A 15,018-nucleotide genomic window follows, 5' to 3' on the forward strand; every position below is an offset into this window, starting at 1 on the left:
CAGGCAGTTACAGCAAACTCCCTGGTGACCTAAGAACTTCCTGCACTTCTGAAAACAGAATCCATTTTCAAACACGCAACTGGAGAGGCCAATGGTACTTTATTTGAACAATAATATAAAGAATAATTTGCTTACTGTCTAACAAGATTACAACTTAGAAATTAAGAAACTTCAGGTGGAAGTGTGGAAAAGGAAAAGAAACAACTTTTTATTAACAAAATCTAAATAAGCAACAAATGGTGCAATCAAAAACTTTCAGAACAAACACAAAGTCCCAGTTCCCCAGGTGTGCTGGGAGAAACCTGTGGCAATCCAGGGAGGGGGGAGAGAAGGCAGGACTGTCCTGGCAGTTCAACAGCTGCTCACAGCCAGCAAAGAAGAAGTCCCTTTTTCCCCACAAGCAGTCTTGAAAGCAGAATGCCTCGCTCTGAGATGGGTCGGTCTCTCTCTCTCAGTCGTTCTCCACAAGGTGTCCTGTGGGGAGAAAAACTTCCCCTCAGGAAAAGGGAAGGAGGTGGCCAAAAACCAGGTCCCGGACCAAACCCAAAAGGACTCCCCCAGCTCTCCCTGCGGCCACAAACTGCCCCGGGAGATCTCCCTCTCTCCCCGCTCCTGCATGTGCGGCCCCGCTGTGCCCCCACCCCGTCCCCAACAACAGGGGCAAGTGCCGGATTCTGCCCTGGGATGGGGCAACCCCGCACGGACGGACAGACTGGGAAGGAGAGGCTGGAAAGCAGTGCTGGGAAAGGGCCCTGGGGGTGCTGGTGGGTGGCCAGTTGGCCCTGAGTCAGCAGTGCCCTGGCAGCCAGGAGGGCCAAGCCTGTCCTGGGGCCATCAGGCCCAGCATGGCCGGCCGGGCCAGGGAGGGGATTGCCCCACTCTGCTCTGCCCTGGTGCGGCCTCACCTGCACCATTGGGGCAGTCTGGGGGGGCACAATGGAAGGGAGAGATTGAACCATTAGAGAGTGTCCAAAGGAGGGCAGCGAGGATGGGGAAGGGCCCTGGGGGGAAGGCGTGTGAGGACACTGAGGGCACTTGGTGTGTTCAGCTGGAGAAGAGGAGACTGAGGGGAGACCTCACTGCAGGTCCAACTTCCTGGGCAGGGGTAGAGGAGGGGCAGGCCCTGAGCTCTGCTCTGTGGGGACCAGGGACTGGACTGAGGGAATCGCCTGAAGTTGTGTCAGGGGAGGTTTAGGTTGGATCTTAGAAAAGGATTCTTCCCCCAGAGGGTGGTTGGGCACTGAACAGGCTCCCCAGGGCAGTGGGCACAGCACCAAGGCTGGTAGAGCTCAAGAAGTGTTTGCATGATCCTCTCAGGTTCATGGTGTGACCCTTGGGGATGGGCCTGTGCAGGGGAAGAAATTTAACTGTACTCCCCCATGGCAAAGCTTTTGGAAGTGTCTGGCATGATGCAGTGCCTCATTTTCCACCTTTTTCAGTTGCTCTCTCTTGCAGTGGACTCAAGCTCAAACGCAGCCAGTTTGTTCCAGCTGCTCTTGAACAGCCCGAGCACAAAGGTGCCTTGAGTCTGAGGCTGGAACAGAAGCCTCTGAACACTTCAGCTTTTTGACCCAGTGTTGCTTTCATGTGTTGAGGGGTTGTTTTGCAGAAAGCATCCCAGCTGATCTCCAAGGGAGGTTGTCAAAAAGCAGGAATTGGGGCTTCATGAACAACAGACAACACCTTTCAGACCCCAGAAAAGGATCCAGATTCTGTGAAACCCCCCAGATTTGACTAGTATGTCAAATATTCTCTGCTCACAACTGCCCAAGTTGCCAGAAATTCCACAGGTCCACCAGGCTCCCCTCTGCCCCAGGAGCCATCAGGATCCACCCCAGCCCCTGCTGCTCACCTCGTAGCTGTAGGCTTCTCCAACCAAAACTTTCCCCATGTCCAGTTCCTCAGAGCTGAGTTGGAGGCAGGGCTCGAGGCCTTCCCCTGTGAGGTGCAGGGGCAGCCTGGTCTCACGGCCTGGGGAGAGATTTCCATTTCAGTAGAGTAATTCTTACTCTCTTATCCTGTTTTTTCCAGGCTGCCTCAGTGCCAGTCCCTGACTCTGAGATGGGTGAGACCAGCTCCTTCCAATTTCTAACCCACCCCTCGGGCTTGTTTCCCATTTAGCCACCAGTTTGCACCCTGAAAAAGCGATGCCAAGTTTAAAACATGATTTCTGCAGTGATAGGACATTTAGGTTAGATATACAAAAGAAATTCTTCCCTGGGAGGGTGGTGAGAACCTAGCACAGGTTGCCCAGGGAGGTTGTGGCTGCCCTGTCCCTGGCAGTGTTCAAGGTCAGGTTGGACGGGGCTCTGAGCAACCTGGGCTAGTGGAAGGTGTCCCTGCCCATGGCAGGGGGGTTGGGGATTAGGTGATCTTTAAGGGCCATTCCAACCCCTTTATCATTCTATGATTCTGTGATTTCCTTCTCACACACTTGGAGGAGCTTTGAAACCCATTCAGTGAAGGGACAAAGCTTGCAAAGAGTTGGACATTGCTGCCTGGCTTCCAACTAAATTGGGGGGCGGTGGCCCAACAGCACAGGGCTTTGTTGCCAAAGCCTTCAGCTTCTGCTGCTTTCTGACACTCAGCATCTTGTTGACAGAATGTCCCCGTGTTCAGTGACTGGCTTGGAACACGATTCTCATCTGACCACGTCAACAAACAGAGATGCACAGTTTCACACATCACAAGGAATGCCTTGGGAGCAACTTTTTAAATCCATGCTTTCCTTCCACAGCTCTAACGACAGCAGTTGGTGGGCAAGAAGAGAGTTTGTTAGCATGAGCCCTGAGTAATTACTGTAGATGGCATTTGTTGAGTTATCCCTGCACAATTACTGTCTAAATAAAAAGCTGTTTCATGACATTTGTATCTATCAGCTTGGAGCAAGAAGGAAGGCAACAGGGTGGCTGGGTTAGGGGATTGCAGCACCCTCCAGAACAGGAGCCTGGCTGCTGGAGGACCATGGGCCTCCCACCTCTTTCTCGTAGATGGGCAAACCCAGAGTATTCCCTGGATGGAAATCTGGCAGCCATCTCCCACTTTAAGGTGAAAAACACTAAGCAGCACCATGCAGAGACAGAGAGGAAGGACAGGGGAACCTGAACCACACTGTGCTCTGTGAGTGTTCCCTCCCCTGTGCGGGCACAGCAAAGCCACCACCTCGGGGTGGGGGGTAATGATAACTGCTCCCAGAAAAGGACTTGACAGCACTCCTGGAAGCTGAGCACAGCAAGCCCAGTGGTCACCACCTGGACACACTTCAGCCTGAGAGCCAGAAGGTGACAATTCCCACACAGGGAGAGAAGCAGGTGCTGGCCAGGGGTGGTCCTTCTGCAGACAGCCTGGGCTCAGCAGGGCTCAGCCACCTCTGGTCTGCTGTTGTCTGGGCAGTGGGAGGTGATCCGGGCTCAGGGAGCACATTTCTACCTCAGCTCCTACTGCCTGATGATGGATCCATGAGGAGCCATCCTGGAGGTCAGTGCTCTAGAGGGGCTTAGTGCCTGTTCCCTAAAGCTGTTCTGCTGTGTAGCTCTTTGGCCTTTGAGGAAATACTGGCAAACCCATGGCATGAGAGCTTATCCATGCACTGCTTGGATTGTTCTGGGAACAGTGTCCTGAGCCCTGGCCTTGCATGGGAGACCACCAGGAAGCTGCAGGGACAGTGGACATGAGCCAGCACTGCCCTGATGACCTTGGACCCTTCCCAGCACTTCCATGGGAGCTCAGTGGGCTGGAAGAGTATTTGCACCTCCCCTTCACTGTGTGTGGGTAAGAGAAAGAGGAGAAGGAGCCGTACCTGAGATGGAACAGTAGGCCACTTTTCTGTAGACTTGGGCTTCTCGGGGTTTAAAGAACACCTTGATTTCAGCTGAACAATGTGGCCCAACCTCTCCCTCCTAAAGCAGAAAGAGACAGCAAACCATTTACCTTCCAGTATCACATTTCCTCTTTTCAATCTGTAAGCCCTTACTTAGAGCAAGGAGTGAACACTCCCAAACCAGCTCAACACAACTGCAGGATGCTCTTAATGCTCAGCTGATCAGCTCCCACGCTACAATATTCCTACTGCTCTGACACAAGCGCTTGGTCACATCGTGCTGCTGTCAGCTACAGTGGTGTGAAACTGCTCTTGTGCTGACACTGGTGGCTCTTGGCCTTAGATGGGCTATAGGAGTCACCAAGAAGAGAACGTGATGCCCTTCCTTGGAAAGAAAAAACTTAGTTTCACTTTTTTTAAAAGAAAGCAGAGGCTGGGATTCTTGTAGGGTTTACTCCAAGACGAGGAGGGATTTTGCACTGCGCAGGCAGCAGGGATTCCTCATCTCACGCTGTGCCAATACTCATAATCAGGGCTCTGGTTGATGGAAGGACATGGGGGTTTGCTTGCAGAAATAGAAAAAGATTTTCTGTCCCTGTGTGCAAAAGAACTCAAAAAGTCCATTTCCAAGTCTTGTGTCCAGGCTCCCAGATGACACTGGAAGGGAGACTCAGACATGCTGTAAGTCCTGGTTCCAGGGAGGGCTTGGCATTTCCATGACCTTGGGCTGAATTTGGCCTCCTTTTCGCTTCAGGTCAGTCTGTGAACTGACAGTGCTCCAACGCCCTCTGGGAAGCCCCACACATCACGTGTAAGCTGTGCCCCTTCCTACAGTAACCGACCCCTCTGGACACTGCAAGGACACGCACCAAGCTCCCTTGACGTCGAGCCCTTGCAGCAGAGCTCAGCTTTAGGCAGGTTCCTGCTGCCTGCCAGGAGCCCACAGGGTAGCAATGCTTTTTGCAACAAGCTCTCCAGCCTGGCCAGAAACCCCATGTCTTCTCTCGGGGCACATCGAGACAGCTGAGGTGGGGATCTGCCGAGCGACCTCATTCAGGGAGGGGGAGGAGGAGGAGGTTCTCAGCTATCACTTACCAAGGGCTCAATGGTGAAAACGTCATCTGAGAAGAGCATGGAGTCTGCTTCAGTCTTTGCTGTCTCCTTCTCCAACTCGCGGTCGTAAAGGTCCAGCTCCTCATAGCGCTTCATCACAAGAGCCTTTGCTATCTCCTGGGGTGGCCGAGACAGATTGTGACACAGCCTGCAGCCACAGGGAGAAACAAAGGCAGCACGTCATTTAATAAGCCGCTGATTTGCAGAGCTGAGTGTAAGTGCAGAAGCAGCAAATAACTCGGGGAGGAGCAGCAGCAGCTCCCCAGCAAGGGGCTGAGCCTGAGCCACGGGCTCCCAAAGGGCTCAGAGGATCACTGGTTGGTCGCTCGCAGGGCAGGTGCTTTTACTCCACACTTACAAGCTCAGGAGAGGTTTTAAAAGCCAGCAGCCCTCAAGAGAACCTCCTGGCTCAGAGCCACTGCCAAAACTGAGGGAGAACCCACCAGTGACCTCAACTGACTCTTCCTACCACAGAGCTGCTTGGGGGAGGCAGATAAAGATCAAGGAGTCCCCCCACTGCCTGCAGGGCTTCCCTGGCAAGGGGAGAAGAAGCTGGCTCTCAGCTGCAGCTTACCAGCATCACTCTTGGCTTCTTCCCTTTTGGACCTGCAGGGATAAGCTAACCCTGTGTGCCCTGTTCTCTACACTGCCTTCCACCAGAGCATCCCAGAGCACTTTCAAAGCCAGTTGAGGAATTCAGGCATGGGACCTCTTCAGTGGCATGAAAACAGAGGCCCTGAGAGGGGGACATCTAGCCTTGAACCACCTTCTTGTTTTCCTCCTTCTGGCCTTCTCTGCAGACCTTTGGCACAGTTAATCTCTCCATTACTTGGTAGCTGCAGCAGAAATCATTCCAGTGTTTTAAGATCACAACCAAGAGATGAGAAAGGAACAGCTGCTTCCCAGCTGGCAGATCACTGTTCCCCCCTCAGACTCCAGTCCCCTGGCTGTGAAGAACCTGCAGGTGGCAACTGGGGGGACAAGTAGAAGGTTCCATAGGGAGCAAATTGAGGCAGTGGAGTATAAACAGGACAGCACCCTCACCCAGCCAAATTCAAACTGTTAGAAAGAAAGTACAGTCATGGATATTACCAGCTGCACACAGACAGATTCTTGGGCAAACACTGTCACCAGCACCAAAAATACTGGCTGTGGCTGGCTCCCTGCCCCAAAAATACTGGCTATGGCTGGCTCCCTGCCCCAAAAATACTAGCTATGGCTGGCTCCCTGCCCCAAAAATACTGGCCATGGCTGGCTCCCTGCCCCAAAAATACTGGCTGTGGCTGGCTCCCTGCCCCAAAAATACTGGCTATGGCTGGCTCCCTGCCCCAAAAATACTGGCCATGGCTGGCTCCCTGCCCCAAAAATACTGGCCATGGCTGGCTCCCTGCCCCAAAAATACTGGCCATGGCTGGCTCCCTGCCCCAAAAATACTGGCTATGGCTGGCTCCCTGCCCCAAAAATACTGGCCATGGCTGGTTCCCTGTGCAGCGCATTCGGAAATGTTTCTCCAGGGCTGACCTGCAGTGCTGGGCATGAGGAGGGCATCCAGCCACTGAGGTGGCAACCCTCTGCTCAACCTCCATCAACAGACAGTAATTTCCCCATGACGTGCCAGAAGGCCCTGATACTCTGCACCCCCACCTTCCACTGCCTTGTGTTATATAACAAGGGAATACCTGCCCGAGTGCAAGAAGCGGGGTCACAAATAGGACGACTGATTTAGGGGGCACTCGCCTCGGTGGACCCCCAGAGTGGACCCCTGACAACCACTGAACCAAGACCTGAGTATGTGGAATGGCAAAACCACTGCCACTCTCACCTCCCATGCTGATGAGAGACTGTACAGAAGTAACTCACATAAATGGTCAGGAGACAGAGGAGCTAACTGAAAAAATAAACCTTTACTCTGATAAAAGGGAGAGTTCACTGAACAGACCTCAGGGAGGTCTCTCAACTCAGTGGAGGTTGCAGCTTCTTTTATCCCCTTTGCCCGGAGCACAGGTCCCTCCCCATTTCTCCATTGGCTGGGATACTCTGGAGTTACAGGCTTCCCAGCAGGCCTACTGTGTGTCCCCCATTATGTGCTGATTAGGTGGCTCTGGAGTATTGATGGAAGGGAACGGACAGAATGCTCCAAGATCAATGTGATCAGGCAAAATGTCAGGTTTATTAGGAGAAAGACAGATTATATAGTGCTCATGATGCTTAGTTTCTTGTTCACACTACATTGGTTACATAAGGAAAACATACTGTGGTGTATAACACTAATTGGATAACTGCAGGTGTCCATAGAACTTGTTTTCTTGCCAAAAGAACTCCTCCTTCACCTTGGCACAAGGCCTGCAGCCACATTAGTGGCGCAGCATTTTTTATTACCTGCACCCAGCCATGCCAAGGTAAAACACACAGAAAAATCTCAGAAATGCAATACAAATTGTTCACACAATTTCTGCGTTGCCACACTGGAGGTCACTGACATTGTTCAAGGTGGAGGCCACAGCACTTCAAAAGGGAGGACAGGGCCACATGATCCTCCCGTGCTGCTGGTTGGTCCCCCTGTCTCTGGGCAAACTGCTCCTCTCCAGAGCTGAGAACTGAACAACTTTGTCGCTTCTTACTGCGAGCTGTGACTGCCCTGCAAACTCTGCAGGAACACCTACTTGTTCCTAACACCCTAAAGCACTCAAAAGCACAAGCACCCCCTGAGGCCATAGTTTAGTTTTACCCTTGGGCAGTGCATGTCACTGCATCTTTCAGACCAACCTGATCTTCTGTGGATACTCCTCTGCCTCAGTAGCAAAAGCCTTCCACTGGAATCGGGCTGTGATGTTACTTCTGTTGTGGATGGCCGGGGTTCTGTGGCTTGACAAGTTCCAAAGAGTACTTGTCCAGCCCGATGTTGAAGTCCTTAGCTTTTCCAAGAAGTCTGGTGTGGGTATCTTCACCTGGAACAAAGCAAAGAGGAGTCTTTGCTCAGCTCCCTTGCTGATGGAATTACAAGGAGCAGAGCAAACCACAGGTAACAGAAGAAAGTGTCCAGCTTTTTGCTGGATAAGTAATTCCATGGATCAGTACATTTATCAAATCCCAACAGCTCCGTGGGTACAGTGTGAGGATGTCCTGGACACCACCTTAAGCACCTTATTTCTGGGTGGGTTTGTAGAGATTTGTCCCCAGGTGACAGTATTTACAGTGAGATTTGTCAGGTGTGCTCAGGTGACCCACTCAGACCCCAGGCAATTCTGCATCAAATTCATTCGGGTGACTCTAAGGAGCCCCACTCAGTCACAGCCCAGGGGCTCCTGAAGGCACCCCACGGGGCTCCTGCCTCTCCCAATCCCTTGTTGCTGACAAGCAAAGATTCCTGGGGGCAGGTGTGAAGAAAGGGAGGTCCAGGGGAGCAAGGGAAGTGAAGCCCACGGCAGAAGGGGACTAAGGTGAGGAAACAAGACACAATGCTCTACAACATTCAATATGACAAAGCACTAGAAAATCAACACCATGAAAGCCATCATCCCCTCCCTGTCCAAACCCACGGCCACATCAGTCTAGAAATATTTGATATCATTCTGATCTCAAACACCAAGCTGAAACATTTGAAATGAAAGAAAGAAGGGCAGAGAGACAGACTAAATGTACAGAGCAGCTTTTACACGAAGACTGAGTGGGGTTCCTCAACCTAGAAATCAAATGGGAGACAGATGGGAGAGGTTGGGAGAGCATGAATGGCCTGGGAAATGGAAATAAGGGACAATTTGTCACGGTTTGTCATCCAACAGGAACCCGAGGGCCTGAAAATGTTCTTAGACAGAAATTACATGTATGTGTAGAGGACAACATAGAAAAGGGGTCTGTGGCAAGACAACAGAGAAGCAGCTTAGGGGACAGAGGTGAGCAAAAGACACATGACATTGGAGAGAGTTGGATGGAAAGCTCCCACGTCACAGGCAGCACTGTCCAGGAACACAACTTCAGCCCTGCACATCCACACTGCAGTGGAGAATCAAGGTTTCTCCTTCCTCCACTCAGCAACTCCCAGCAAAACAGGATTCCAAAAATCTCGTCCCTGTTTGAGGGCTTTATCCACTTTATCAACCCCCTAAACACTAACTAGTTTGCACTTTTCGTAGCGGTGAAGCTGGGACGGGGCGGTGCTGCTGGAGGGGAATTCAGGTGGCTGGGACAGTGGGGAGTGCTGGTAGAGGACTGGGGTGGGGGTGCAGGATGGAGGACACCATGCTGGCACCAGGGTCCCCCCAGGGATGGACCAGCACACAGCAACACAGCACATCCAGGACAGGGGCAGACTCAGCCTTGGCCCCTTCTCTGCTCACTTCTGAGCACTGAAACACACGGAGGCTTTGAAAGGAACAGTTCTACAAGTAGTTTGCAGAGCAAGTCTAACGTTATTCTGCTTAGAAAGGGCTCTGCTATTCGGAAGGACGCGGGGTGAGTGCACCTGCAGTGCCCAGCACTCACCTCTGTCACAGTGCACTGCCAGGGATGTGGAATGGTGCCCGGTCTGCAGCGGGTGATATTCCACTGTCACTTGCTTGGCTTCACCAACATCGAGGGTTCCCGTGGCTGGGCTGACAGTGAAAGGGCTGCAAGACCAAGGGAGAGATCAGGACTCTTGGGGGAGGTTTGGGGACGATATTTGCAGTCTAGTTCACTTCAGCTGACTTGTGCAAGGGAGGAGCAAAGCAACCACAGTCAGCAGAAGACAGACAGAACACACAGCATCAGAAACAGCTACTGACTCTCTTTGGAGGAGATGCAGCCCTCAGAAAATCCTGTTGGATGAAATGAACTCATCTCCCCCATACTCTGCATGGAGGCTCAAGGGTCCGACTGCCAGTAGTCCCACCAGAGAATGGTTTGGGAAGAGCACAGAGAGGGTTAAGAGTTATTCGCATGCACAACTTGACACTGACTGCCTCAAAAATCTCTTTTCCAGTCCCTTCTAAACCTCATTCAAGAGATGCAAATGGCATCTCACCTGTCCTGTGAGATTACAGCCTAGGAATCAAGAAGGAGAATAAAGTCCTCCTTGAAGACCAGAGAATAATGAGTTTAATTTGCAGTGTGGTTGTTTGGGGTTGTTTTTCCCCTTGTAAACATCCTGGTTTAGCCTAAGAAAGGGCACCTTTTATCACATTTCAAGGAAAGCTGCTGGAAGAAAAGGAGCAATGAAAACTCTGAAGGAGTGCAACTGCAAATTGGAGCAATACAGTGACATGGACACAATACCCAAAAGGAGGGTCCTGTTTACAGCCTGAAGGATTCAATCCCAGCTAAATGAAGTGCCATTAAGAGCAGCACATCAAGGGAACTGAACAGGAGGTTTCTGTGTATTCCCCAGCGATGCAGTCTGGGATTCTGGAGTGTCATCCAGGCTGGTAACTATTTGCTTGGCCCACCAGAGAAACAAGGGAAATCATTAGGCAAATGTGTTGGTGCAGTTTGGATTTAACAGGAGCAATTTGGCTTTGTCACCAGGTAAACAGCTCTTGCCTGACAGACACAAAAATCAGTGCTTTAGTGCTTCAGGATAGCTCAGGTGAGAGGTGCTTCTGCTCAGTGGGTTTATTGGCTGACAGTGGGAGGCAGCCATTTCAGAAGGTGATGGTGCTCAGGAGGGTGCAGACCAACCACTAACGTGTTCCAGCAGTCCCCAGGAAATCTGGGAGAGACAAAGCTCAGGGTTTGCATCCTGCTTAAAACACTAGAAGCAACAGCAGACCCCACACGTCCTGCCCCTTTCCAGCTGTGGCTGCAGTGCAGCAGCTCGGATGCTCTGGTTCCTTTGGGATACTCTTTCCCAACTCTGCCATCACCCAAAGGTGTTTTGCACTAAGACAGATGAGCTGCTTTACCTCTCAGTGCTGAGGCTGTAACAGGCTTCCAGGTTCCCGGTGTTGTGAACCAGCAGAGTCTTCTGGGTGCTGTGGCTGACTGGACACGACGAGAAGTCCAGCTGGTCAGGGAAGTCCAAGACTGGGCGGGCACCAATGGCTCGGATTGGCACAGAGACCTTTTCCCTTTCACTGCTGCAGACAAGCTGGTGGAAATGATCCTGCAGGAAAAGTAACTGGCACAGCATTGAGGGCATTGAGTGCCATCCTCATGCCAGAAGAAAAAGTGCTGTTTTCTATGACCCTTTGTGGGCATGAATTGACCTCTCCCACCCCAAAAACAACCACTAATTCATACTAATAAAGGCTGGAGAACAGAGCATGTGAAAAAGCATCAGTTTTGCTCCATTCCAATGGGAAAGAATAAAGCTCTCTGGATCATCTTTTTGTTCCTCTGGTATTTTCCATATTTAAATCCCTTCCACTGAACCCAGAGGTGGCTAAACATCAACACCCCTCCCTGTCATTTCCCTGCTGTTCCATCTGCCTCTTCCCCCGTGAACGTTCAAGAATAGGCACGGAGGGAAAGCACAGCCCTCTAGGCCCAGCTGCAGGGCCTGGCAGCACCACGCCGTGCCAAGGTGTGACCAGCTCCAGGCTGCCTGCCCCCAGCCCAGAGCCGACCTCACAGCATGGGCTGGGCTATAACCAGTGTGCAACAAAGGCCCTGGCTTTAGAGAGAACGTTCCTCCAAACTCACCTTGCTCCCCTCAGGGGTGAAAAGGATGTTTATAGTGCAAAATGAGCCCAGTGGGATCTGATGGCACACACCATTGGGGCCGACCAACTTGAAATAAGGTGAGCTGTCCATGGTGACCTTCACCAGCTGAGTAACTTGCAGGAAAGACACAAAATGGTGATTTTGCCACTTGTGCAAACAGGAGGAGGCCTGGGTGTGCCCTGGTGACAGCCTTCCTTGACCATTTTCCCAAAAGACTTTTAGCTCTGGAGGTACAAGCACAGGCTACACAAGGGTGAACTTGGATCCCTCTGCCTGGGCAAAGCAGCTCGGCCAGAGGCAGTAGGGCAGTGCCTGCTGGGAAGGAAGGTCAGGCACCAGCAGTATGGAGATAGAACACCTGAACCAAGTCACCCTCATTTCAACAAGCCCAGAGAATCTGCCTGCTTCTGCCTGCACACAGCCACGCAGCCCTGTTCCAGAGGGAGAATGTGCTACCTGAAGGCAAACCAGCACATTGTCCTGGGGGAAGGAAGAAATTCCCTTCTAACAGACTGAGGTGGAGTGGGGAAGTCCAGCTGTGGGGAGACAGTCCCATGGGCACACCAGCAGAGGAGACCAGACCCTTGGCCTTCCTGGGAAACTGAAGAGAAAAGGAGGAACACAGCAAGACAAAGAGACAAGCCCTGACACAATGAGATGGCAAAGAGAATTGAAATGGGCTGTAAAGAAGCAAGGGAGAAGCACAAGACACTGCCAGGAAAGGCTGGTGCAGAAGATGGGAGCAGTTTTACATTGGTAATTGCTGAATGCCAGCTAACGCATAACAAACGTCAGGCATTCCATTTAAACTTGCTTTTTTAGAAAGTCTTGCAATAGGTGTTCTACAACTTCTAAAATTATTAGGCACCGAAAAGAAGATAAAAAATGCTCCGGAAAGAGAAATGACTGTGAGGTCTCTGAAAAACGCATAAACTGAACACTAAAAACAAACCTGACACCCAAGAAACGTTTCCAAAAGCTTTCCATGTAACACACAAACTCATCCGTTTCCTTATCGTGTAACTCATATTTAAGTAACTACCTTTTCTTCCCGTAGTGTCGTTTAAATCACAACTGTAGTATTTGCCAACTTTAAACTGCAGAGGTGGCATGACCGAGCTTTGTTTTTTTCAAGCTTCCAAGTTTCTACATTGCAGTTCCAGGCTGGTTTGCAGATGCCCCCCTCGCCCGCCGCGCCGGGGGAGCCGCTCTGCAGCCCCGCCTGTGCCCGGGGCCGCACCGGGGACCCAAAACCCGCCGCTGCCCCCTCGGTGCTGCATCGGGGCCGGGCCGGGCGGCCCCCGCGGGTGCTGCAGGGCCGGGACGGCAGCGCCGCAGCCGCCGAGGGGCACCGGGGCTCCCCCGGTCCCGCCGCTCCCCCTCACCCCCCACGGGCAGGACACGGCCGGGGGTCCCCGACAGTTCCCGCGGGTCCCCTCAGCGAGCGGCGAGGGGTGGGAGGGGGGGCCGGCAGAGGCAGCGCCCCCTTCCCCTCCCGGCTCCGAGGACATTTTGTTTTCCCTCCCCAGGACAAAGGACAAGGAGGAGCGCGGCACTCACCTGGCGAAGAGCAGCCCGCTGGCCGGCACCGGGGGCCCCGAGGACGGGGCGCTGCTCCGATGCTCGCTCTTCCCGCGGCCAAGGGCGGCCCCGCGCCCGCCCGGCGAGGGAGCGGCGCGGGCAGCGCTCGCAGTCCCGGCGCCATTGCTGCCCGCCCGTCCCAGCCGCTCTCGGCAGCCCCGCTCGCCGCCCTCCGCAGCCCCAGAGCCCTCAGAGTGCCGGGCCCGACTCGGCCCTCCAGCGCGGCACCCGGGGATCCGGCCGGGTGTCCCCCGAGCGAGCGGCGGGGAGCGCGCCCGGGAGCCGTGCGGGAGCTGCCGCTGCTCCCCGGCCATCCTGTGCCGTGTGTGTGAGGGAGCGCCGCCATCTCGGCTCCTTCCTCCCCGCCCCCCGCACAACATGGCCGCCCGCTCGCGGGCCCCCCCATCACCCGCCCCTCTGCCACATCAGTCCCATTTCAAATTTTCATGAACCCTTTAACTAGTTCTCAGGCAAGGTTCCGAGGTATCTTGCCTGCAACGGGCAGTTCTGTTGAGCACATGTGCAGGGTAAGTAACTACACAAACACAACCAACATACCCTAACTGTGATTGCTAACAATGCCAACACCAAACCAGCAAAACATAGTCCAAACCAAACACTTTCCATTAAAGTCCTGGAGCACCTTTCGCTGGATAATCACCCGGCATATGTATCAAGTAATCCTCTAAATGAACGCAGCAAAATTAAACTTTTACACCCCTCGCCCCGAGGGATGACTCACGTCTAGCAACACCAAAAACGACCCACACACACCTCTCCTAACTGGGGGGGGGAGGGGGGGGCACAGCACACGCCTTGCTTAATTATTCTTGCTGCCAAAGTAATAACACAAACTACGAAAATATCTGGTTGAGACCAACACTCTGCCTTCGACGTATCCTGCTGACTACCCCAATTAGATGGTACAGACCCTTCTGAGGCTGTAACAAGGTTCTTTTAGAGGATTACTTTGAAGGCGAGATTAAGGCACAAAACTCCAATGTTAGATCACAAACAGCCAATTAACTTTCTTTGCAACAATAAGTAATGGTAAAAGCGAGGGTGGGGTGTCAGGGGTGACAGCGGGTCTGTCAGCACCTTGGCACATACTGATGAAGCAATAGATGTTGACCAGATCAAAGTATACCCCTGAGATGGACTGAAAGAGAGGACTGAAAATGGAGGCCCTGATCCTGACAACATACTGATGCATGCTGAAGAAGCTGTCCTGTGGGAACAGAGAACACTGTCTCATGAGAACAGGAGCACTGTCTCATGAGAACAAGGACCTGTTTTGAACAAGAGTAGTTGGGAAGAACATCAACATGAGAGAAAAATAAGAGCAGGTGCTCGGGACTGTTGTGGGAAAGAACTGGGCTGTTTTGAGAAAGAGCAAAGTTGTTGTGAGAAAGTAGAGTTTAGAAAATGCACCTATTAGCTGTAAGAATTCTGGTGTGAAAGTTTGAACTGTCCTATCCGTGTGCATTACGTGTGTTCAAAAACTGTACTTAAGGGGCTGCGCAGCAGCCCCGGCTGTCCCTGCTTTTTTCTTGGAATAAATTTTGCTGGAACCTTTTTTCGTGTCGCTTTGGCCGTTCCGACATTATCAGCGACAGTGGGGGAGAGGAAGAGGGAGAGAGAAGGAAAAAAAAGGCATAAAAAGGAAAGTGCCAAACGATTACCAGCAGCAGTGAGAGGACCGGGTGTAGTCAGCTTTTGGGCAGTCAGGGAAGGGTCCCTGGAGAGCAGATATGATCCAAGACGAGCAGGAGACGCAGGCAGGTGGAACAGGAGCAGGACGAAGGCAGGTGAGACGGAGCCAAGCAGGACGGAGCGAGCAGTGGGGCCAGCAGCCAGCACGGGAC

The 15,018-nt window shown here is 52.6% G+C and overlaps 2 long non-coding RNA genes across 2 annotated transcripts; both read right to left on the minus strand.

The window, feature by feature from the left end:
* Positions 1–1,831: 1,831 nt before the first annotated feature.
* On the minus strand, positions 1,832–4,977 carry LOC135406175 (uncharacterized). The gene is made up of 3 exons (XR_010426194.1): positions 4,916–4,977; positions 3,800–3,899; positions 1,832–1,971 (listed from the first exon to the last, which is right to left on the minus strand). It is a non-coding gene; the product is annotated as an uncharacterized LOC135406175 (long non-coding RNA).
* A 4,454-nt stretch (positions 4,978–9,431) lies between these two features.
* LOC135406154 (uncharacterized) lies at positions 9,432–11,668 on the minus strand. The gene is made up of 3 exons (XR_010426174.1): positions 11,552–11,668; positions 10,813–11,027; positions 9,432–9,540 (listed from the first exon to the last, which is right to left on the minus strand). It is a non-coding gene; the product is annotated as an uncharacterized LOC135406154 (long non-coding RNA).
* Between the last annotated feature and the right edge of the window lie 3,350 nt (positions 11,669–15,018).

This window comes from Pseudopipra pipra, chromosome W (assembly GCF_036250125.1).
Source record: "Pseudopipra pipra isolate bDixPip1 chromosome W, bDixPip1.hap1, whole genome shotgun sequence".
NCBI lineage: Eukaryota > Metazoa > Chordata > Aves > Passeriformes > Pipridae > Pseudopipra > Pseudopipra pipra.